At 51.0% G+C, this 26,277-nt stretch overlaps 1 protein-coding gene across 3 annotated transcripts in view; it reads right to left on the bottom strand.

Annotated features, from left to right (window-relative positions):
• The window catches only part of LOC135907212 (uncharacterized), a 111,918-nt gene that overhangs the window by 46,746 nt on the left and 38,895 nt on the right, over window positions 1-26,277 (bottom strand). The gene's annotated exons all lie outside the window — the stretch shown is intronic.

Below are 26,277 nucleotides of genomic sequence, written 5' to 3'. Positions count from 1 at the left end.
GACAAGCGACCGGGAAGAATAGAACCGGCCCTGGAGTATGCGGTCCCACCCCTCGCGCTTCCTCTGCAATGTCTCGTCCCCGCCTTGCCAGCAGTGCTTTCTGCTGGAGTGAGGAAGGGTTTCCCTTCGTACAGACGTTCTAGTTCGACAGTGCCCTGTAGCTTCCTACAATAAGGGCACTCGACACTGTGAACGACAGTGTCGTCATCATATGTGTCCCACTCGCCTCGTCTCTCGCCCACCTCTGGGCATGTCATTTCCCCTCTCCCTATGCATTTCATTAGGCTTTTAGTAAGTCGTATCTTCAAATATACCTGTACATGTTACCTTCCAGAGCGTCTCTTTTACAGACGCTGACAGCCGTATATGCCAAGACACAACGACGAAACGAGCAATCTTGTAAAAGTTTTTTCTCTATATTACTTTTATATTCTGTATGCTTTCAACGTGATAGCGTTGAGGGCCTCACATCGCAGAAAATCCGGTGTCGGTGGTGTTGTCCGTCCGGGAGAAAACTTCCCGAACCAAGCACGCCTAACTACGCAGGCGCTCCGCGTAGAGCGAGGGCGTCACTGAACTAAATCAATTTCTCGAAGCAAAATACGTCAGAAAAATCGCATAGCACGGCTTACAACCTACAAATATGATAGTGTCAGATTTTCATTTGAATGTACGAGATAACAATTTTTAGGCGGATACTCGAGCACAAACACCGTTTCCAGCGTAAAAACATTCACGGAGGGGCGCGCCCCCTTGGTTCCTTTTAACAGCATCCAGATTGCCCTCCTCTCCACGCGTCCGCAGAACCGGCACAGGGAGGCGAAGGAGGAAAAAAACAAAAACCTGAAAGCTTGCTTTCGTACGTAGATTTCGCCACCAGCGTTTCCTGGTGAACATTAAGGTTACATGAGCTCCAGAAAAGAAATGGGCGTGGGCAGGACATGTAATGAGGAGAGAAGATAACCGATGGTCATTAAGGGTTACGGACTGGAATCCAAGGGAAGGGAAGTGTAGGAGGGCCCGGTAGAAACTTAGGTCGGCGGATGAGATTAAACATGGCCACAATTAGTACATGGCCGCGCTAGTTGGAGAAGTATGGGAGAGGCATTTGCGCTGCTGTGGGCGTAACCAGGTAGATGATGATGATGAAGTTGATGATGACGACAGCGACAATGATAATGATGATGAGTACGGTGATTATGAGCTCCAGTTGCCGGGAAGCGTTAGAAGCAATCAGTGATCTTTCAATGGTAACGCGTTTCACTCTTAAAAGACAAGCCTAAGCCTCCTCCAAGTTTTTTTGCCTTTCATGTTTTTTTTGCACGCTTGCTCGTACCCATAGAGTTTATCACTATAACACCTAGAGGGAAATCTGACGCCACAGTTTATGCGAGTTTTCTAAGGGACGCTGTGCTGTCATGGGAATTACTGTCTATGTGTCTGCGAGGCTTGTGTTGGCTGGTGTCGCAAGAGGCTCCATCTAAAACATTGATATAGCTGTACAAATAACGTGTTCCTAAAGTAAAATCTTTATGAAATGTTTTCTTTCACGCATAGTACATATTCCAGTGACGTATACTCACCTGCAATGCATAACCATGCGAAGAACAGGAAGATCATAAAACAAAATGTTCTAAAGTGAGCGCGAATCTTTGCCGTCTGTCCTTCAACTTAAGCTGGCCGCTGATACTTTTTACGTTTCACATAATTGCACATGCAATAACAAGTTCTCATAACTGAACAAAACATGTCTCTGTGTAATAATAAAGCTAACACAGCTTTTTACGTGTTGATTTAGTAAAAATGAACCATCCTCACGGACGGAACGGTGCTTGCCTGGCGTGTGTTTTAATTGCCCTGGCTCTCCGAGAACGATGCCAATCCGAAGTCGCAATATACCGGCTCTCCCATGCATACCACAGTGCAGGAGCGCCAGATTTCCCTCTGGGTAATATAGTGAGAAACTCTATAGTGGTATCCTGCCTTTTACAGCCAACCTGTATACCTCCACCACCCAAGGAAATTTTCGTGTCGTAAGCAAAAGGGATCCGGATCCGGATCATGAGAAGGAAATAATCCGAAGAATATGAATGGGCTGGGGAGCATTTGGCAGGCATTCTCAGATCATGAACAGCAGGTTGCCATTATCCCTCAAGAGAAAAGTATATAATAGCTGTGTCTTACCAGTACTCACCTACGGGGCAGAAACCTGGAGGCTTACGAGAAGGGTTCTACTCAAATTGAGGACGACGCAACGAGCTATGGAAAGAAGAATGATAGGTGTAACGTTAAGGGATAAGAAAAGAGCAGATTGGGTGAGGGAACAAACGCGTGTTAATGACATCTTAGTTGACATCAAGAAAAAGAAATGGGCATGGGCAGGACATGTAATGAGGAGGGAAGGTAACCGATGGTCATTAAGGGTTACGGACTGGATCCCAAGGGAAGGGAAGCGTAGCAGGGGGCGGCAGAAAGTTAGGTGGGCGGATGAGATTAAGAAGTTTGCAGGCATGGCGTGGCCACAATTAGTACATGACCGGGGTTGTTGGAGAAGTATGGGAGAGGCCTTTGCCCTGCAGTGGGCGAAACCAGGCTGATGATGATGATGATGAAGCAAAAGGGTATTCCGAAGTGTATCACGAAGGGTATAGAAAAGCGTATCACGGGCCTATCACGAAGATAGTGCAATGCCGGGCCGACCTACGACGGAGGCGAAGCATTCGTTAAGCCCCACACATGGGCCGATCCCGTAGACAGTGCAATACTGGCCAGACCCGCGGCTGAGGTAAACAGGCGTTAAGCACTCCCTATACATGGGCCGATCCCGAAGCTAGTACACTTTATTCATTTTGTTCATTCATTCAGTTTTTTTTTTCCAGAAAAAAAGAAATTTCTGGTAGCGGTACCTGGGGTAAAAGCTGTATTTTGACAGCTTGACCGGGCCCGGGCAACCTGGAAACCTTTAGCAGTGGTTACATTCTGGAGATGAAACAGAATAATGATAAAAACATAGCCATTAATAAGACATACAGGTGAGATGCACATTTTCTTCCACATAATGGCACGTGCACATGTCTTTATCGGTTGACAGGTTTCACCGAATAACATGTTCTAGCACAGCGCAGGATGCGCCTGCATTCAAAGGAAGTTTCTGGAATGTTATCGATGGTTCCATCCGCTGTCTGTGACTGAACCTTGTGTAATCTGATTGCATGTGCGCGCGACGTGAATAATGTAGAACATTGTGGAAGGCACGTGGGTCCCAGCGATTGCTCTGGAACGTTCGACGACTGATGTATAAAAGCCGAACCGCTTGACCCGCTCATAAGATTTTCGGCGATCGCCGACCGTGTTCGCCGCTATCGTTGTGCTGCAAGTGTAGCTTGTTTTTGTGGGCACAGGTTTGCCCAATAAAAGCTAGTTTTGTCCTTCACAGTATTGCTACTGTGTTCAACGTCACCACCACGTGACGTCTGGTGGAGGTGCTTTTTGTTCATGTACCGGACGCCCCCGACAAGCCGTGATCCAAGTCCGGACCACAAAGAAAACGTCAACGTAGTCCAAGACAACCGAGCAAGCCGCCATCTTCAAAAGCTGCCCCCGGAGCACGGACTTCTACCCTAGAAGACCAAGAAGATTGTGTCCAAGGCAATCCCAATGGCAGCCCCAGCGTCCCCCATTGTCCTGCAACAGCCCAGGGAGCCTCCGACGTCCCGCGGTTCAACAGTCGAGGACCCGGAAACATGGATCGAGGCGTATTATGAGGTCATGGCATTTAATAGCTGGAACAGCGACGACAAACTGCGACATGTCTTCTTCGCATTGGAAGACGCTGCCAGGACGTGGTTCAAGAACTGAGAAGCCACCTTAACGACCTAGGACTTTTCCGAAGTGGCTTCCTGCAGACAAGCATGGTACGCCGAGAACGAGCCCAAGCACTACTAGAAACCCGAGTGCTGCTGCCTAATGAGACCCCCATGATTTTTGCAGAAGAAATGGGCCGCCCATTCCGCCACGCCGACCCGGAAACGTGCGAGGAAAAGAAAGTTCGCCTACCTATTCGTGGTGTAAAGAAGGAACTTTTCCCCGGAATGGTATGGAGCTCGCCGAAGACCGTCGATGAGTTTCTTCGCGAGGCCACGAGCATCAAGAAGACATTGGAAATGAGCAACCGGCAATTGCTTGCGCCGTCCATGAGGAGCTCCAACAACCCGGAGTAGCCTCTGAATCGCCGCAGCCTCAGCCGAAAGCGATGACATGTGCCGCTGTAGACCGCCATCAAATACCCCCTCCGCGCCCACGCTTGGGCCCAGTGACGACACAGTTCCGTCGTCCGCCACCACCCCCACCTCCAGCACGCCAACCCATGAATCCACGCAGCATTCCAAGGAAGACTGATGTTTGGATCGCCCCCGACCGCCGTCCACGTTGCTGTCACTGCCGAGAAGCCAGGCACATCTACCGTCGATGCCCATACTGGGAGATGGGACTCCGAGGGTCCGCCGTTACCACGCCGCGACCACAGATTGGCCAACGACCTCGCGATATCGCCGACTACCTCGCCGGCACTCAGTGGAGCTCTCCACGACCATCCCGTTCGCCGTCACCAGGCCGTTAACTGTCGCCACAGCGCCGGCCATACACCAGCCCAGCCCGGGGCCGCTCTGCGAGCCCATATCCATAAAGCTAAACGCAGCAACCGATGAAGGTGCGGTTGCTGTTCGTCGAACTGATGAAGATCCTCCGCCGCCGACGAAGACGACGAAGAGAACATCTCAAACACTTAATAACGACATGCCGCCCGAAGTCAGGAAGCCAAGACAACACCGACGAAAGACGACTTGACGACACGGCGTTCCAGCTTCAGTTCAACCCGACGCAGCCGTGATTCGACGCCAAGACCTAACCGCAACGCCAGACAAAGTACCACCTACCTCGACGGGCTTCTCGATTCACGCAGTTACCACCTTAGTGGACACAGCAGCCGATTACTCCGTAAAGAGTGGAGACATCGCCGCCCAGTGGAATAAAGTTAAAACTGCATGGGAAGGCCCTGAAATTCGACCCGTGGGAGGACACCTCATTACGCCGACTAGAATCTGCACAGCAAGAATTACCCTCCATGACCTGACTTACCCTGCCGCCTTCTTTATCCTCCAACCGTGTTCACGAGACGTCATTCTCGGCATGGACTCCCTGAACTAACACAGCACAATCATAGACCTGAAGTTAAAATTGATAACGCTGTCGGAAGATCAAGCGACACCACCGGAGAGCTCTCGTAGTCACGACGTTTTGAGTGAGATCAAGTGAGGATCCCGGCGTGCTCCAGCATTATTATTTCAGTCGGCACCGAAACAACCACTCACGTAGAGAGCATCATCAAGGGCGACCAACATCTACTGCTCGACTGTGAAATTTGCGTCGCAAGAGGGATCGCTCGACTCCACGGAGGGAAAGCGGAAGTTATGCTAACCAACTTCGGCCAAGAGTTCAAGCGTATCAACAAGGGCACGACAATAGCGTACATCGAAGAAATTGTGGAAACCAGCAATGCCTTTGTCCTCTCGAGTTCTGCCGCATCTACCCTGATGAGCATAGTCCCCGAAACCGACTTCGACGTCAATCCAAGTCTTCCTATGAGTAAGCAGCAACAGATCAGAAGTCTTCTCCGATGTTAAAAATACTGCTTTTCGACATCGTCGAGGATACGACAAACACCAGTTGAAAAGCATCGCATAATAACCGAAGAGTGCCCTCCTACCCTCCGCCGGAGCCCTTACCGAGTTTCGACGCGAGAACGTGAAGCTATTAGGCAACAAGTCGACAAAATACGGCGCGACGACATCGTCCAGCCGTCGAAAAGCCCCTGGGCATCTCCGGCAGTCCTGGTGAAGAAAAATGACGGACTCCTACTCTTCTGCGTCGATTATCATCGCCTGAACAAGCTACAGAACAGGTATTCGTCTTTCACTCAGGAAGAGCTCCTTTGTCTTGAAGCAATGAACGACAATCTTGAGGGCATCATTAAAGAATGTGCAATAGAAGTCGGTGGTAACTCCGTTAGACAGGATACCATTAAGCTATCGCAGGATACGAAAGATCTCATCAAGAAACGCTAATGTATGAAAGCCTCTAACCCTACAGCAAAAATAGAACTGGCAGAACTTTCGATGTTAATCAACAAGCGTAAGACAGCTGACATAAGGAAGTATAATATGGATAGAATTGAACATGCTTGTAATCATTGAAAAACTTGTAATCATTCTAATGATCTCAATAAAAACCGATTCTGATTCTGATTCTGATGCTCTCAGGAACGGAGGAAGCCTCAAAGCAGTGAAGAATAAACTAGGAATTGGCAAGAATCAGATGTATGCGTTAAGAGACAAAGCCGGCAATATCATTACCAATATGGATGAGATAGTTCAAGTGGCTGAGGAGTTCTACAGAGATTTATGCAGTACGAGTGGCAATGGAAGAGAGAATAGTCTAAAGGGATATGAAATGCCACAAGTAACGCCGGAAGAAGTAAAGAACGCCTTGGGAGCTATGCGAAGGGGGAAGGCAGCTGGGGAGAATCAGGTAACAGAAGATTTATTGAAAGATGGTGGGCACATTGTTCTAAAAAAACTAGCCACTCTGTACACACAATGCCTCATGACCTTGAGCGTACCGGAATCTTGGAAGAACGCTAACATAATCCTAATCCATATGAAAGGGGACGCCAAAGACTTGAAAAATTATAGACCGATCAGCTTACTGTCCTTTGGCTACAAAGTATTTAATAAGGTAATCGCAAATAGAATCAGGAACACCTTATACTACTGTCAACCAAACGACCAGGCAGGATTCCGTAAAGGATACTCAACAATAGACCATATTCACACTATCAATCAGGTGATATAGAAATGTGCGGAATATAAGCAACCCTTACATATAGCTTTCATTGACTCCGAGAAAGCGTTTGATTCTGTCGAAACCTCAGCAGTCATGGAGACATTACGGAATCAGGGTGTAGAAAAGCCGTAAGTAAAAATACTGAAAGATATCTATAGTGGCTCCACAGCCAACGTAGTCCTCCATAAACAAAGCAACAAAATCCCCATACAGAAAGGCGTCAGGCAAGGCGATACGATTTCTCCCATGCTATTCACAGCGCGTTTACAGGAGGTATTCAGAGACCTTGATTGGGAAGAATTGGGGATAAGAGTTAATGGAGAATACCTTAGTAACTTGCGATTCGCTGATGATATTGCCTTGCTTAGTAACTCAGGGGACCAATTGCAATCTATGCTCACTTACCTGGAGAGGCAAATCAGAAGAGTGGGTCGAAAAATCTGCAGATAACTAAAGTAATGTTTAACCATCTCGGAAGAGAACAGCAATTTACAATAGGTAGCGAGGCCCTGGAAGTGGTAAGGGAATACATCTACTTAGGGCAGGTAGTGACCGCGAATCCGGATCATGAGACGGAAATAATCAGAAGAATAAGAATGGGCTGGGGTGAGTTTGGCAGGCATTCTCAGATCATGAACACCAGGCTGACATTATCCCTCAAGAGAAAAGTGTATAAAAGCTGTGTCTTACCAGTACTTACTTACGGGTCAGAAACCTGGAGGCTTACGCAAAGGGTTCTACCTAAATTGAGGACGACTTAACGAGCTACGGAAAGAATAAGGATGGGTGTAACGTTAAGGGATAAGAAAAGAGCAGATTGGGGGAGGGAACAAGCCCGAGGTAATGACATCTTAGTCGAAATCAAGAAAAAGAAATGGGCATGGGCAGGACATGACATGTAATGAGGAGCGAAGATAACCGATGGTCATTAAGGGTTACGGACTGGATTCCAAGGGAAGGGAAGCGTAGCAGGTGGCGGCAGAAAGTTAGGTGGGCAGGTGAGATTAAGAAGTTTGCAGGGACGACATGGCCACAATTAGAACATGACTGGGGTGGTTGGAGAAGTATAGGAGAGGCCTTTGCCCTGCAGTGGGCGTAACCAGTCTGATGATGGTGATGATGATAATGATGATGAACAAGGTCACGAAGAAGGACGTGTACCCCCTTCCATGGATAGACGACGCATTGGATGAGCTCTGCAACGCTAAATACTTCTCGTCGATCGACCTCTAGTCTTGCTACTGGCAAATAGAAGTCGACGAGAGAGATCGCGAAAAGACTGCCTTCATCACGCCAGACGGCATCTATGAGTTCAAGGTCATGCCATTCGGACTATGCTGGACGCCTGCAACGTTACAGTGCGTCATGGACATGGCGTTAGCACGAATGAAGTGGCAGACGTTTCTTGTTTATTTAGATGACGTCAATGTCCTCGCCGGAAATTATGACGGTCACCTTGGTCGGCTTGCGACGGTATTAGAGGCCGTCAAGTCATCAGGGCTCACTCTGAAGCCGAAAAAGTGCCGCTTCACTTACGATTAGCTTCTGTTCCTAGGCCACGTCGTCAGCAAATCTGGAGTGCGCTCCGACCCGCGGAAGACAGCTGCCATCGCAAAGTTCCCGCAGCCAATCGACAAGAAGGAAGTGCGCAAATTCCTTGGCATGTGTGCCTACTATAGGCGCTTTCGCAAGGACTTTTCACGCATCGCGGAGCCGCTAACACATGTAACCAAACGTGATGTCGAGTCCAAGTGGGAACCACCACAGGTCGACGCATTCAAGAACTGAAACGATGCATGCAATCGCCGCCGGCACTTGCACACTTCAATGAGGACGCGATACCGAAATCCACAGTGACGCAAGTAGCCTAGGCCTAGGTGCCATCCTAGTCCAGAGGAAAAACGGACTTGAACGGGTGATATCTTATGCTAGCCGGTCGCTGTCAAAAGCAGAAGGCAATTATTCTACGACTGAAAAGGAATGCCTCGCCATTATTTGGGATACAGCAATATTCCGCCCTTACCTCTATGGCAGTCCATTCAAAGTCGTCAGCGACCATCACGCGTTGTGTTGGCTAGCTAACTTCAAGGACCCTTCAGGACGGCTGGTGCGGTGCAGCCTCAGACTGCAAGAATATGACGTCACCGTAATATACAAGTCCGGAAAAAAGCACTTTGACGTCGACTGCTTTTCACGCGCCCCCATTGATCCCCGCTGCAAGACGACGAGGACGACGACGCCTTCCTTGGAAGGCGTCGTCACGCTTATGGCCGTCGCGTCGTCACGGCTAGGGCTTTCCTTGGAATTCCATAAGGGCGGAAGATTCACTAAACAGCCGCGAGCAGACCCGGACCTAAAAGGCCTCGTCGAGTATTTGGAAGGGAACACCGACGTTGTCTCTCGGGCGCTTAAGAGCGAGCTGTCTTCGCTCACGCTACAAAACGACCTCCTCGTGAAGAACTTCTCACCAGCCCGCTGCAGCTACCATCTTGTTGTACCATCAGCGCTGCGTCCAGAAGTACTGCACGTCCTACACGACGATCCAACCGCTGGGCACCTCGGATTCTCCCGGACACTGTCGAGGATACAGGAAAGCTATTACTTGCGGCGTGTGACCGGCGGCGTCGCCTGTTACGTCAAGACATGCCGAGACTGTCAGCGATGCAAGACACCACCGACAACGCCAGCAGGTTTACTACAGCCGATCTAACCTCCTCGCTGACCATTCCAGCAGATTGGCATGGATTTGTTGGGCCGTTACATCCGGGAATAAGTGGGTCGTCATGGCGACGGACTATCTCAGCCTATTCGCTGAAACTAAAGCTCCACCAAAAGGCAGCACAGCCGAAGTGGCGAAATTTTTCCTCGAGCACATCCCTCTGCGACATGGTGCCCCAGAAGTCCTCATCACCGACAGAGGAACGTCTTTTACAGCAGAGCTCACCCAAGCCATTCTGCAATACTGCCAGCAGGGTGCGCACAGGTCCTTAAACACCTTGAAAATCCTTCAATTTGAATATTTTCTTTTCAAGGCGCTTGCAAATCCTGCACTTTTTGCTGCTCCTTGTAAACCCTTGAATTCCTAGCGTAGTACTTGCAAATGACTATTAATAAAACAGGCGCAGTTAAAATATTTGTATTTTCAGTATCGTGTTTCAATATATGTGTTTCAGGCGTAAAAATTAGTTTGTGCTAATATAGCCAATGTTGCGCGATGGTTAGCCACATTGGAGCCACTCGGCTCTGAAGCCAACTTGAGCCGATTCAATCCAACCTGATTTTGGCGCTTTGTTATGTTGGTTGACGGCAGTGCATTGTGCGGTCGCTTCTACACCCGACTCGTTGCGGCTGAAACATCTGAATACAAAGCAAATGCCTGGAAAAAGCAAATTTCGAGGCACGTGGTTTCACAACGAAGCTTACAAAGACTGGATTGCACCAGATACGATGAGAGAGCACCGTGCAAGATGCAGACCTTGCAGAAAGACCTTCAATATCACCAACATGTGCTAGTCAGCGTTAAAGAGCCATACGAAGAATGCTAAGCATGCTGGTGTCATGAAGATTGCAGCCAACAGCTCGGTGCGAAGGTACTTAGTTCTAAGTACGAGGCAACAGTCAGCCGTCCCACCTCCTTCGCAATCGGGAAAGCTAGACGATGCTTGCAAGGCTTACGAGCTGGTGACGAACGCGGAGATTCTGTGGACTTCGAAGGTTGTGACATCGCGTTCCTCCTATCGGTCGTCGTCAGAAGCCAGCCAGCTATTCCACCGTATGTTCCCGGGCAGTGGCGTGGCCAAAGCATTTTCTTGCGGAGAGGAAAAATGTGCCTATGTGACATGCCATGGTCTGAGGCTGTTCTTTTTATCTGCTCTGCGACGGGAGATAAGAGGTTGCGATTACTATGTGGTACTCTTCGACGAGTCAATGAACAACTGTCTCCAGCGGAAACAATAGGATGTTCACATCCGGTTTTGGAATTCGCCTCACAAGGTGGCAACGAGGTACTATACCTCGGTGTTTATGGTGCACTCGACATCCAAGGACATCCAAGGAACGCTGCTGACTGCGCTCAAGCCTTTCCATCTTGAGAAAATTCTTCAGATTTCAATGGATGGTCCCAATGTTAACCTGAAGTTACTCAAGAATTTTCAAGAGCACCTGCATCAAGCATACCTAGTTCAATGCCTGCACATTGGGACTTGTGGCCTCCACACCATGCACAATGCCTACAGGGCAGGTGTTACAGCAAGTAAGAGGGGACTTGACTGTCTGCTCTCCAGTCTGAGCGTGCTTTTCCATGGTTCTCCTGCAAGGAGGGAGGACTTCTCAGCAGTTACCGGTCAGGCGACTTTTCCCCTGAACTTTGTTGGCCACCGGGGGTTGGAGAATGTGTCTGTGATGGAGAGAGCCTTGCTGTTGTGGTGTGACATAAAAAAGTTATTGCAGCTGCAAGCAAGAAGGAAGTAAGCCCCCCAAAGTGTGGATCATTTCACAACTTGTGTTAGTTTGCCTGTGATGGCTTACTGCTAGCAAAGCTTCAATTTGTACAGGATGTGGCCATGACCCTCAAGCCATTCCTCAATGAGTAGCAAACGAATCAGCCCATGGTGTTCTTTCTTGCAAAGGACTTGTAAACTGCGGTCAGAAACCTACGGACGAAGTTTCTGAAGTGGTCGGTCTTCAGGAAAAGGAGCCACTGGTCTGCTGGTGGTGGACACTGAATGCACACAGAAGCACACTCCTCTTGAAAAGGTGGATGTAGGCCATGTCGCTGAAAAGACTGTCAGAAAAACTAAAGCATGCCAAAAGGACGTGTTCCAGTTCCCGATGGAATGCAAATGCTTCTTGATCAGTGTGACAAAGCAGCTGCTGGAGAGAATTCCACTGAGATTCCCAATCGTTAGAAGTTTGTTCTCTCTGGACCCACGACAAATGTGAACTAAACCATATGAGTGCCTGGCCGGCTTCAGAAGAGTGTTGGATTCCCTCATTGCAGCGGGCAGAATGTCTGAGCACCAAAGAGACACTGTACTGGGGGAGTACGGCGAGTTCCTGCAGGAACTGATGCATAACCTGCAAATGCTCGAGAAGAACGTAAACAGGTTGTAAGCGTTCTTGACTAAGCTGATTAAATTTAATTCATCATGTGGGGAACTGTGGAAGGTTGTCAAGCTTTTGCTTATGCTCTGCCACGGACAGGCCACTGTGGAGCGAGGGTTTAGCGTGAACTGCCAGATTGCTGTAGAAAACCTGAAAGACCGGTCGTCCATTTCGCAACGTATTCTATTCGACGCTGTGTATAAGGCAGGGGGCGTCCTTAACGTTCCTATTACAAAAGAGCTGAGGACTGCTGTATCAGCTGCCCGGCAGCTGTGTGCTGCATATCTGGTAGCATAAAAAAAGAAGCAATGTGATGATGTAAGGGAATCAAAGAGGCGCTGCATCGACGAAGAGATCGACGCAATGAAAAAAAAAAGAACCTCGAGACAACAATAACTGACCTCCAGGATTCAGCGGATACGTATGCCGAAAAGGCATAAGCAGCTAATGATCTGAAGTATGTGGTCAAATGAAATAGTCTGAGGAAGGCTCCACGAAGCAAGACTGAGGAACTCTGTAGCCTCAACCAGAAGATTCAGGAAAAGTGGCAGGAGCTCCCCTGAAGTTGCCATTAGCACTTTTGCAGGATGGATTGCTGTTCGACATTGGTGCAATGCACTGAAGGGTGTTTTTCAAGACGGAACATATTGTCACGCGCTAAGGCAAGAGTAAGCAGCAGTATCAGCAGCCAGACACGAAAATGTCAGACACAAAAAAGGACGGTTCTCCAGCTGGCGCGAGATCTTTGACTTCATCGTCTTCAATCGCCATTCTTGCTGGGCACGCAACGCTGACTCAAAACACCAGGTCGCATTATTCCCCCTCCCTATGGAGCACCGACTCGATATTCAAACACAAAACGTACACGGGAACTACACAAATTAGGTGAGACAAAAAAAAAGGAAATGCGAGCACACATATGTAAATGCACACGGAAAAATGTGCTCTGTGGTCGGGAACAAAAGAAACGCTTCGCAGTTTTTTGGAGGACGACGCTACGACAGGAAAAAAAAAATGGTTGTTTCACTAGTACACTTCACCGTGTAGAATACGGCTTGAGGCGGGCGACATGTACAGTCTCTGCACGTGGTAAACGGCGCTTGGGTGATGGCCGGTCTCCGTCTGGAATCACTTCATAGTTCACGTCGCTTACACGCCTTAGTACTGTCTGTGGTCCGAAGTACTTGCTCAGGAGTTTCTCGCTGAGACCTCGCCGTCTAATGGGTGCCCAAACCCAAACCTGGTCACCAGGCTCATAGGTAACTTGCCGATGGTGGAGATTGTATTTTATTGAATCTCTACACTGCTGCTCTCTTATGTGCACACGGGCCAGTTGACGCGCTTCCTCGGCGCGCTGAATGTACTCGACGTCAGGGACTAGCTGGTCGAGCTGGTCGGTATCTTCATATAGAATCATGGCATCTAGCATAGTTTAAACATCTCGACCATAAACGAGGCGGAATAGGGTGAAGCGTGTAGTCTCCTGCGTGGCTGTGGTGTACGCAAACGTTACGTATGGTAGAATTTCGTCCCACGTTTTGTGCTGCACATCCACGTACATAGCGATCATGTCTGCCAGTGTTTTGTTTAGTCTTTATGCCAAGCCGTTAGTTTGAAGGTGGTATGCAGTGGCCTTTCGATGACTCGTGTAACTCAGCTTGAAGATGTCGTCCAGAAGCTTCGCCGTAAATGCCGTCCCTCGGTCAGTGATGATGAATGACGGTGCGTCATGCCGAAGCACAATGTGATGCATAAAAAACTGGGCAACTTCAGATGCTGTCCCGCATGGTAGTGCCTTCGTCTCAGCGTAACGCGCCAAGTAGTCAGTTGCGACAATAATCCGCTTATTTCCGGAGGAAGACAAGGGAAATGGTCCAAGAAGGTCCATTCCAACTTGATAAAACGGCGTATGCGGAGGGTCTATGGGTTGTAGAAGGCCTGCAGGCTTAAAGGGTGGTGACTTGCGGCGCTGGCATTCACGGCATCATTTCACGTAGCGTTTGATGCAAGCAGTCAGCCTAGGCCAGTAGTGCAGTTGCCATACCCTGTCCAGAGTCCTTGGTTAGACCAAGTGACCAGATGTCGGCTCGTCGTTTCAGGCTAATAGGATGTCGCCGCGAAGGGCTTGAGGTACTACTAGAAGATGTGGTTGGTCACCGGCACCTGTGTTTCTTTTGTATAAGATGCCCCCTCGTAGGCAAAATGACGACAACCGTTGCGAAATAGGGCAAGGAATGGCCGCGATGCCGCCTTCTAAGTGATCGATGATGGCTCTTAACTCAGCGTCCGATCGCTGTTTAGCGAGCGGATCCTGCCCGCTGAGGGCTCCAGAAAGGCGCTGTCGACTTCCTCGTCAGGATTCTGAGATTCAGCAGGTGCTCGTGATAACGTGTCAGCATCTTCGTGTTTTCTGCCTGACTTGTAAACGATGGTGACGTTAAATTCCTGGAGTCGCAGACTCCAACGTACCAATCATCGACAAGGGTCTCGGAGGTTGGTCAACCAGCACAAAGCGTGATGGTCGGTTACAACTTTAAAGGGTTGCCCATAGAGATACGGCCTAAACTTTGTGGTAGTCCAAATAACCGCGAGGCACTCCTCTGTGGTGGAATAATTGGACTTTGCGCGTGACAGAGTGCGGCTCGCGTAGGCGATAACTCGTTCAGTCCCGTCTTGCCGTTGCACCAAGATAGCTCCGAGACTGATATTGCTGGCGTCAGTGCGTACTTCTGTGTCAGCATCCTCATTAATATGACCGAGCACGGGAGGAGAAAACAATCGACGTTGTAGCTCCGCAAAGGCGGTGTGTTGTACATCAGTCCAGACGAATGGCATGTCTTCATGTGTAATGCGAAATAGCGGATCTGCAATCTTCGAAAAATTTTCAATGAAGCGTCGATAATATGCACACAAGCCCAAAAATCGTCGGACACTTTTCTTATTGGTTGCAGCGGGAAAAGCTGCCACGGCAGCTGTCTTCTCGGGATCGGGCCGAACACCTGCCGCGCTTACGACGTCACCAAGGACCTTGAGTTCCTCGTTACCGAAGTGGCATCCTCTGGCTTGAGTGTAAGGTCAGCCGATCGAATGGCTTCGAGTAGATTCCAGAGGCGTTGAAGGTGCTCGGCAAAAGTTTCCGAAAGGACAACGACATCATCGAGATAGACGAGGCAGCTTTTCTATTTGAGGTCAGCGAGAACGGTATCCATCATTCGCTGGAATGTGGTTGGAGCGGAACAGAGGGCGAAAGGGAGTACTCTAAATTCGTAAAGGCCATCCGGAGTTACGAAAGCAGTTTTCTCGCGGTCACGCTCATCTACTTCAATTTGCCAGTAGCCACTTTTCAGATCGATAGAGGAGAAATACTTCGCGTGCCTCAACCTGTCCAGAGAATCGTCGACATGAGGCAACGGGTACATGTCTTTCTTTGTGACATTGTTTAGCTTCCGGTAGTCAACACAAAATCGAAGCGTGCCATCTTCCTTTTTAGCAAGAACGACTGGCGATCACCAGGGACTGCATGAAGGCTGGATTACGCCGTCTTGAAGCACTTCATTCACCTGCATTTGAATCGCAGTTCCTTCGGTCGGGGAAACACGATAAGGCTGTTGCCGTATGGGGGACGCGTCGTCATAGGTGATGATATTGTCACGTGGTGGTGACGTTAAGAACACAGTAGCAATACTGTGATAGACAAAACTAACTTTTATTGGGCGAACCTGTGCCCACAAAACAGGCTACACTTATAGCACAACGATAGCGGCGAACACGGTCGGCGATCGTCGAAAATCTGATCAGCGGGTCAAGCCCGTCGGCTTTTATAGAGCATTCGTCGAATGTTCCAGACTAATCGTTCGGACCCGCGTGCCTTCCACAAAGTTCTACACCATTCGCGTTACGCGATAAAATCAGATAACACAAGGTTCAGCGACAGCAGACAGCCGGGTAGAAGCATCGATAACTTTCCAGAAACGTCGGATGCATGCAGGCGCCTCCCCCGCTGTGCGATAACAGTTAAGCGGCGAAACGTGGTCGCCCGATAAAGATAAGTACACGTATCAATACCCGCCTCTTAAAAAGCATCGTCCCGATGCTACAAATATAAGAGAGCGAAACACAAAAGGACACTTATTAAACATAGGTAACAAAACAACGAAAAGAAACAAAGTCCAAAGGTCAGTCACGGAAAGCCCCAAAGTTCATTAACGCTGGTAGTACGGCTTGAATCGCACAACGTGGACTATTTCAGGTCGTGAGCGGCGCCGCTGTGATAGCGAAATGCCGTCTGGCACGACCTCATAGTGCAGTGCGCCAATACGTCGGATGACATTGTAGGGTCCGAAATAGCGTCGGAGTGGTTTCTCACTGAGTCCTCGTCGGCGTATCGGGGCCATACCCAAATACGGTCGCCGGGCTGGTACTCGACGAAGCGTTGTCGGAGGTTGTAGTGTCGGCTGTCGGTACGCTGCTGGTTTTTGATCCGTAGGCGGGCGAGTTGTCGGGCTTCTTCGGCGCGCTGTAGATAGGTAGCGACGTCAAGATTCTCTTCGTCAGTGACGTGCGGCAACATGGCGTCGAGCGTCGTCGTCGGGTTCCTGCCGTAAACCAACTTGAATGGCGTGATCTGTGTTGTTTCTTGCACCGCCGTGTTGTACGCAAAGGTTACGTACGGCAGGACCGCGTCCCACGTCTTGTGTTCGACGTCGACGTACATCGCTAGCATGTCGGCAAGCGTCTTGTTCAGGCGCTCCGTGAGACCATTCGTCTGCGGATGGTAGGCAGTTGTCCTCCTGTGGCTTGTCTGGCTGTACTGCAGAATGGCTTGGGTGAGCTCTGCTGTAAAAGCCGTTCCTCTGTCGGTGATGAGGACTTCTGGGGCACCATGTCGCAGCAGGATGTTCTCCACGAAAAATTTCGCCACTTCGGCTGCGCTGCCTTTTGGTAGAGCTTTAGTTTCAGCAAAACGGGTGAGATAGTCCGTCGCCACGACAATCCACTTATTCCCGGATGTTGATATCGGAAACGGCCCCAACAAATCCATCCCAATCTGCTGGAATGGTCGGCGAGGAGGTTCGATCGGCTGTCGTAATCCTGCTGGCCTTGTCGGTGGTGTCTTGCGTCGTTGACAGTCTCGGCATGTCTTGACGTAACGGGCGACGTCGGTGGTCAGACGTGGCCAGTAATACCTTTCCTGTATTCTCGACAGCGTCCGGGAGAATCCGAGGTGCCCAGCGGTTGGATCGTCGTGTAGGGCGTGCAGTATTTCTGGACGCAGCGCTGACGGTACAACAAGAAGGTAGCTGGTGCGGACTGGCGAGAAGTTCTTCTTCACGAGCAGGTTGTTTTGTAGCGTGAATGAAGACAACGCGCGCTTAAATGCCCTAGGGACAACGTCGGTGTTCCCTTCCAAATACTCGACGAGGCCTTTTAGCTCCGGGTCGGCTCGTTGCTGTTTAATGAAGTCTTCCGCGCTTATTATCCCAAGGAAGGCATCGTCGTCCTCGTCGTCTTGCGGCGGGGTATCGATGGGGGCGCGCGATAAGCAGTCGGCGTCGGAGTGTTTTCTTCCGGACTTGTATATTACCGTGACGTCGTATTCTTGTAGTCTGAGGCTCCACCGCGCCAGCCGTCCTGAAGGGTCCTTTAAGTTACCTAGCCAACACAATGCGTGATGGTCACTGACGACTTTGAATGGCCTGCCATAGAGGTAAGGGCGGAATTTAGCTGTAGCCCAAATGATGGCGAGGCATTCCTTTTCAGTCGTAGAATAGTTGCTTTCCGCTTTTGACAGCGACCGGCTAGCATACGATATCACCCTTTCAAGTCCTTCTTTCCTCTGGACTAGGACGGCACCGAGGCCTAGGCTACTCGCGTCAGTGTGGATTTCGGTATCGGCGTCCTCGTCGAAGTGCGCAAGTACCGGCGGCGACTGCATGCGTCGTTTGAGTTCTTGAAATGCCTTGGCCTGAGGCGTTTCCCACTTGAACGCGACATCACATTTGGTTAGATGTGTTAGCGGCTCCGCGATGCGTGAAAAGTCCTTGACAAAGCGCCTATAGTAGGCACACATGCCAAGGAATCTGCGCACTGCCTTCTTGTCGGTTGGCTGCGGGAACTTTGCGATGGCAGCTGTCTTCTGTGGGTCGGGGCGTAGTCCTGATTTGATGATCACATGGCCTAGGAACAAAAGCTCATCGTAAGCGAAACGGCACTTTTCCGGCTTCAGAGTGAGCCCTGATGACTTGATGGCTTCTAACACGGTCGCAAGCCGCCTAAGGTGATCGTCGAAATTCCCGGCGAAGACAACGACGTCATCCAGGTAAACAAGGCACGTCTGCCACTTCAGTCCGGCTAACACCGTGTCCATGACGCGCTGAAACGTTGCAGGCGCCGAGCACAGTCCGAATGGCATGACCTTGAACTCGTACAGGCCGTCGGGCGTGATGAAGGCAGTCTTTTCGCGATCTCTCTCGTCGACTTCTATTTGCCAGTAGCCAGACTTGAGGTCCATCGACGAGAAGTATTTAGCGTTGCAGAGCCGGTCCAATGCGTCGTCTATCCGTGGAAGGGGGTACACATCCTTCTTCGTGATCTTGTTCAGTCGACGATAATCGACGCAGAAGCGTAGGGTTCCGTCCTTTTTCTTTACCAGGACTACAGGAGAGGCCCACGGGCTTTTCGACGGCTGGATGATGTCGTCGCGCAGCATTTCGTCGACTTGTTGCCTAATAGCTTCACGTTCTCGCGTCGAAACTCGGTAAGGGCTCTGGCGGAGTGGTCGAGCGCTCTCTTCGGTTATTATGCGATGCTTTGCAACTGGTGTTTGTCGAATCCTTGATGACGTCGTAAAGCAGTCTTTGTATCGTCGGAGAAGACTTCTGATCTGTTGCTGCTTACTCATAGGAAGACTTGGATTCACGTTGAAGTCTGGTTCGGGGATAATGCTCGTCGGGGTAGATACGGCTGAATCCGAGAGGACAAAGGCATTGCTGGTTTCCACAATTTCCTCGATGTATGCGATTGTCGTGCCTTTGTTGATGTGCTTGAACTCTTGGCTGAAGTTGGTTAGCATAACTTCCACTTGCCCTGCGTGGAGTCGAGCGATTCCTCTTGCGACGCAAATTTCACGGTCGAGCAGTAGATGTTGGTCACCCTCGATGACGCCTTCCACGTCAGCGGGTGTTTCAGTGCCGACGGAAATAATAATGCTGGAACGCGGCGGGATGCTCACTTGATCTTCGAGCACACTCAAGGCGTGTTGACTACGATAGGTCTCCGGTGGTATCGCTTGATCTTGTGACAGCGTTATCGATTTCGACTTCAGGTCGATGACTGCGCCATACTGATTCAAGAAGTCCATGCCGAGAATGACGTCTCGTGAACCCTGTTGGAGGACAACGAAGGTGGCAGGGTAAGTCCGGTCATGAACGGTAATTCTTGCCGTGCAGATCCCTGTCGGCGTAATCAGGTGTCCTGCAGCGGTCCGAATTTGGGGGCCCTCCCATGCAGTCTTAACCTTCTTCAACTGGGCGGCGATGTCTCCACTCATTACGGAGTAATCGGCCCCTGTGTCGACTAAGGCAGTGACTGCGTGGCCGTCGAGAAGTACGTCGAGGTCGGTGGTTCTTTGTCTGGCGTTGCAGTTGGGTCTTGGCGTCGGATCACGGCTGCGTCGTGTTGAACTGAAGTTGGAACGTCGCGTCGTGAAGTCGTCGTTCGTCGGTGTAGTCTTGCCTTCCTGACTTCGTCGGGACGGCGGCGTGTCGTTGTTATGTCGTCGAGATAGTTTCGTCGTCGTCTTCGTCGGCGGCGGAGGATCTTCGTCAGTTCGGCGAACAGCAACCGCACCTCCATCGGTTGCTGCTTTTAGTTTTCCGGATATGGGCTCGCTGACCGGCCCCGGGCTGGGCCAGTGTATGGTCGGCGCTGCGGCGACAGGTAGCGGCCTGGTGATGACGAACGGGACGGCCGTCTAGGGCTCCACTGAGTAGCGGCGAGGTAATCGGCGATGTCACGTGGTCGCTCGCCAAGCTGTGGACGCGGCGCGTTGACGGCGAAACCTCGCAGTCCCATCTCCCGGTACGGACATCGTCGGTAGACGTGACCCGCTTCTCCGCAGTGGTAGCAGAGCGGGCGGTGGTCAGGAGCACGCCATATGTCCGTCTTCCTCGCGTAGGTGCGCTGGTCGACGGGTGGTCGTGCTGGCGGCGGGGGCGGCGGACGACGAAACTACGGCGTGACAGGGCCCTGGCGCGGTCGCGGAGGGGGTCCTTGACGGCGTGCGACGGCGGCGTAGGTCATCGCTTGCGGCTCACGCTGCTGCGATTCAGGGGCTACTCCAAGTTGTTGTTGGAGTTCCTCACGCACGGCGTCGGCAATCGAAGCCACTTGAGGCTGTGATGATGGGAACAGCTTTTGTAGCTCCTCCCGCACGACAGCTCGGATAGTCTCGCGCAGGTCGTCGGCGGCCAGTGACTGAACTCCGACGTAGTTTGTCGAGGTCGTGCGGCGGTCGAATTGCCGGTTTCGCATCACGAGTGTCTTCTCGATGCTGGTGGCCTCGTGAAGAAACTCGTCGACGGTCTTCGGTGGGCTTCGTACCATTCCGGCAAAAAGTTCCTCCTTCATACCACGCATCAGCAGGCGGACTTTCTTCTCCTCGGGCATTTCAGGGTCGGCGTGGCGGAAGAGACGGCTCATTTCTTCCGTGTAGATCGCGGTCGTCTCATTAGGTAGCTGCACCCGGGTTTCTAGTAGCGCTTGGGCTCGTTCTCGGCGTACGACGCTTGCGAATGTCTTCAGGAAGCCGCTTCGGAAAAGTTCCCAGGTTGTTAAGGTGGCTTCTCGGTTTTCGAACCACGTCCTGGCCGCGTCTTCCAAAGCGAAGAACACATATCGCAGTTTGTCGTCGCTGTTCCAGTTGTTAAAGGTAGCGACTCTTTCGTACGTCTCAAGCCAGCTTTCCGGGTCCTCGAAAGTTGAACCGCGGAACGTCGGAGGCTCCCTGGGCTGCTGCAGCACGACGGGTGACGCTGGTGCTGCCATTGGGGTGGACTTGGTGGCCATCCTTCTAGTCGTCTCGGGCAAAAGTCCGTGTGCCGGGGGCAGTCCTTGCAGCCTGCGGCTACCTCGCTGGTTCTTGTCGACGTTGGTGTCTTCCGAGTGAGGGCTTGGGTCACGGCTTTGTGGGGGCGTCCGGTGCATGAACGCAAAGCACCTCCACCAGATGTCACGTGGTGGTGACGTTAAGAACACAGTAGCAATACTGTGATAGACAAAACTAACTTTTATTGGGCGAACCTGTGCCCACAAAACAGGCTACACGTATAGCACAACGATAGCGGCGAACACGGTCGGCGATCGTCGAAAATCTGATTAGCGGGTCAAGCCCGTCGGCTTTTATAGAGCATTCGTCGAATGTTCCAGACTAATCGTTCGGACCCGCGTGCCTTCCACAAAGTTCTACACCATTCGCGTTACGCGATAAAATCAGATAACACAAGGTTCAGCGACAGCAGACAGCCGGGTAGAAGCATCGATAACTTTCCAGAAACGTCGGATGCATGCAGGCGCGTCCCGCGCTGTGCGATAACAGTTAAGCGGCGAAACGTGGTCGCCCGATAAAGATAAGTACACGTGTCAATATTGTGTTTCGTAATCGATGTTTGACGTATCTTCAACGACCATGCCAAGCAAGAGTGGAACTCAAGCAACAGCTCGCGCAGGGGTTGTCTCTTCTCTTCAGGAAGTGTTGGACTAATGTCGACATTGCGTAGAGGTGCTTCAGCAGTGCCGATTACCTCGGAAACAAAACGTTCAGTGACATCGGCGATTGGGTCGGCGTAAGCGATGACAGTACCGGGGAAAAGGTGCCGGTGTTCGCAGCTGAAGTTGGTGACAAGAACCTCACAGTGGCCTTCGTGGAGATCGACAAGGCTTCTTACTGCGCAAACACCATGAGAAAGCAGCAGAGAGCGATTGCTTTCTGCGACCGCTCTACCATGCACGAGCCTGTCACATGCCACTTGAACCACGACACTTGCACGCGGTGGTAATGTGGCAGCGTCATCGATGACACGAAGCGATGCTCGAGGGTGGATGGTGTTGGTCGTCGCTGTGGCGCTCTTTCACGAGAAAGTGACGAGGTGTTGTCGAATGCTGATAGCTCCGTGCTCCCTGAGAAAGTCCATGCCGATGATTAGGTCTCGAGAACACTGAGGGAGAATGCTCAAACTGGCAACAAACGTAGAGCCGCGAATCTGTATTCGTGCCGTGCACATGCCGAGTGGTGTGACGATGTGCCCGCCAGCTGTACGAACTGGCGTTTGATTCCAAGGCGTGGTCACTTTCTTCAGAAGGGTAGCCAGTTTTTCGCTGATTATAGGATAATCCGCTCCAGTGTTAACTAAAGCAGTCAATTCACGACCGTCAAGCAGCACAGGAATGTCCAAAGAAATTCTTCTTCCGTAATCAGCAGGTCCTGTCGTCATCGATGTATCGTCGGTCCGCGTACGCGTCTGAACGGGTCCTTGAGCACGTCCAGATGAGCGGCCTCACCCCCAAAGGTAGCTGTGGTTAGTTTTCCCGTCGTGTGCTGGGCGACCGACCCTGCACCACGCTTGAATACGTACGGCGAGTAGGAGAAAACCGCTACGGCGGAGGAGAGCGTGACTGGTGTCGAGCTCATGGAGATCCGTGCTGCTGGGCAACGTAGTCCTCAATTTCAGGAGGACGCTGGCCGAACCTAGGTCGCGGCGAGTTCGCTGAGAATCCGCGTAGTCTGAGCTCTCGAGAGGAGCACTGTCGGTAGACATGCCCAGCTTCGCCGCAGTGAAAGCAAAGGAAACAGCGATCAGGTGCTCGCCACACGTCTGATTTCCTTGGGGCCTGCCGGTGGTCCTGGTAATACGAGGCAGCTTGGACGGGCTCTAGCATGGCCGGGCGCGCGGCGCGAAGTGGGGAGCGAGGTGGGGCAGGTTGCCTCAAGGCTTACGAATGTGACATACCGGGGCTGTCATTTCTTAGCGGTCGAGCTTCTATGCTGAAGGGCGGTTCTCTTAGCGCATGCTGGACTTCGTCACGGAGAATGGTGGACAAGGAGCTGAGCGTCGCCTGTGAAGGTACCGACAGTTTCTAGAGTTCTTCGTGGATCACAGAGCGAGTGAGCTCTCAAAAGAAATCGACGTGACCCCCGAGAGCTCCGAAGAAGTCCGTAGGTGAGGCAGTGTTCACTTGGCGGTCGTATGATGGTGTCCGTGGACGAAGAGTCTGCTCCATGGTGATGGCCTCGGAAGACAATTCTGACACAGTCTTGGGAGAACTGCCCACGGGACCATCGAGCAGCTGCTTTTTCACTCCGCGCATCAGGTGCCGCACCTTCTTTTCTTCCGACATGCTGGGGTCGGCTCGTCGAAAGGGACGCGTCATGTCCTCGACATATATTGCGACACCTTCGTTCGGAATTTGTATACGGGGCTGGAGATCACGCTCAGCTCGCTCTCGGCGATCAGGGCTCGCATACGTCTCAAGAACCCGGTGTTTGAATTCTGCCCATGAAGTTAAGGCATCTGCACGGTTCTCATGGCAAACGCGTGCGCCATCGTTAAGGCTGAAATATACGTTTTTCAGTTTGCCTGCGTCATCCCACTTGTCGAACGCGGCAACACGTTCCTAGTGCACCAGCCAATTTTCAACGTCCTCATGTATGCCGCCGTGGAAGGGATTCGGCGTTCGCGGATTGAGTTGCATACAATGAATCGGCGTTGTGCCTTCCATACCAGCTGGCGTGGTCGGAGGTGCCATTTTCTCTGGGAGGAGTCCAACCTCAGGGGCTTGTCCAGAGATCCTCTGCTGGCGCGCTGTACAGGCGTAACCACCGGTACGGGGCTGGAGCTCCTGCTGCCCGGAAGGGTTTGGGGCATAGATTATATTACCCAGCACCTCCACCAGTTTGTCACGCGCTAAGGCAAGAGTAAGCAGCATTATCAGCAGCCAGACACGAAAATGTCACACACAGAAAGGACGGTTCTCCAGCTGGCGCGAGATCTTGGATTTCGTCGTCTTCAATCGCCTTTCTTGCTGGGCACACAACGCTGGCTCAAAACACCAGGTGGCGATATTTTATGTTGGTCTTGTGCAGTACAATGTGTTCCTTGATATGTTTTTCGTCGACTTTGTTCAGTAATATTATGTTGGTTTAGCGCAATACAAGCTGTTCCTTGAAATGTTTTTTTTTTCGACTTCGTTCAGTAACATTATATTGGTGTAATGCCGTACAAGCTGCTCCTTGAAATGTTTTTTTTTTACTTTACTCAGTAATGTTATGTTGCTTTAGTGCAATACAAGCTGTTCCTTGAAAGATTTTTTTTACTTTGTTCACTAAAATTTGAACCTGATATTGAAAACTGCTGCATGTAGCATTGTGTTGAGTCCTGGAAGATACTCCAAATGGGCCTTGAAATTCCTTGAATATATTTTAATTTTCCCCTTTTGCGCTTGTACGAACCCTGAGCCAGACAGGCCACAGGAGGACAACTGCCTACCATCTGCAAACGAATGGTCTCACGGAATTGTCCCTTGCCCACATGCTTGCAATGTACGACGACGTCGAGCACAAGACGTGGGACGCGGTCATGCCGTATGCAACCTTCGCTTACAACACGGCGGTGCAAGAAACAACACAGGTCACGCTGTTCAAGTTGGTTTACGGCAGAAACCCGTCGACAATGCTCGACGCCATGCTGCCGCACATCACTGACGAGGAGAATCTTGATGTTTCTACCTATCTCCAAGACGCCGAAGAAGTCCGACAGCTCGCCCGCTTTCGGATCAAGAACCAGCAGCCTACTGACCGCCGACACTACAACCTCCGACGATGCTTCGTCCAGTACCAGCCCGGCGACCGCATTTGGGTGTGGACGCCGATACGCCGACGAGGACTGAGTGAGAAACTATTGCAACGCTATTTCAGAACCTACAAGGTCATCCGACGTATTGGCGTACTGGACGTGATGAGAGGCCATAATCTCATAGGTCTGAAATGAATCGTCAGTGTGTCATAAGCACGGAATGCTTGCAATATATCGAACTATCTTTTTGTAACATGTGGATTCTCATCCTACTTATCATAGCAGTTAACTATACTAGGCTGCAGCAGCTGATAGGTGCCTGGAAAAGTCCGTGATATATTTGAATTTTGAAAGATATCGGAAAAATTGTGCGATAACGTGCCAATGCCGGGCCCACCCGCGGTGAAGGTGAAGCAGGCATTAAGCACTCCCATTACGTGGGCCGATCCCGAAGATTTACAATGCCGGCCCGACCCTCGGTGGAGGTGAAGAAGGCGTTAAGCACTTTCCATACGTGGGTCGATTCCGAAGATAGTGCAATGCAGGCCCGACCCGCGGCTGAGGTATTGCACACTTTGAGCACTCCCAATGCGTCGGCCGATCCCGAAGATAGTACAATGCCGGCTCGACCCGCGGTAGAGGTGAAGAAGGCGTTAAGCACTCCACACACTTGGGCCAATTCCGAAGATAGTGCAATACCGACCCAACCCGCGGCAGGGGTGAAGCGGGCGTTAAGCACTCCCCAATCGTGGGCCGACCCCGAAGATAGTGCAATGCCGGGCCGATCAACGGCGGAGATGCAGTTCGCCATTAGGGGACCACAGACAGGTTCGCTGGTCATCCTTCTTCCCAGAGTGGATGGGCAGTGAGATTTTTTAGTAAATGAATCTTCCACTGCTGTTTGGTGCTTGTGCGGTTGCTTGTTTCTAGGTCCCAGTACTGTAGTGCGCGCTACACCGTGTATAACGGAGACGCCGCCGCTGGCGAGTGCAGACGCAGACGAGGCGACGCGCAAGGGATGGTGGGTAAGCTCTTTATCCGATTGCATGGTGCACGCGAGTGTCTTCTTGCCCTGGCGACAGGGCTTGTAGTACAATTGCGGATTTGGGGACATCCCTCTGCGCCTTAGCGGCGTGCTCGCTCACGGAATCAGTGGCCCACTGCAATTCTGTTGTTGACATCCCATATTACAGTAATTGAAATTGTTATTGCAAGAGCTCCACATGAACATCTCTGCTGCAAATTGGGTTGTGATTCCGGAAGGTCACACAAATGTGCAGTTAGTTTTTCTTTTTCAATGATTTATTAACCCGTAAGTAAACCCCTCTGCGCACGTTTGCCTACATAAACCCTTATTATTTCCCACATTTGCGCAAGAATGTTAACACTGCGACTGATATTTTTCGGGAAAATACGTGATAACCAG

This window comes from Dermacentor albipictus, chromosome 9, assembly GCF_038994185.2.
Source record: "Dermacentor albipictus isolate Rhodes 1998 colony chromosome 9, USDA_Dalb.pri_finalv2, whole genome shotgun sequence".
Lineage (NCBI taxonomy): Eukaryota > Metazoa > Arthropoda > Arachnida > Ixodida > Ixodidae > Dermacentor > Dermacentor albipictus.
The sequence above is the reverse complement of the archived record's forward strand: the minus strand, read 5'-3'. Positions and strand labels throughout refer to the sequence as shown.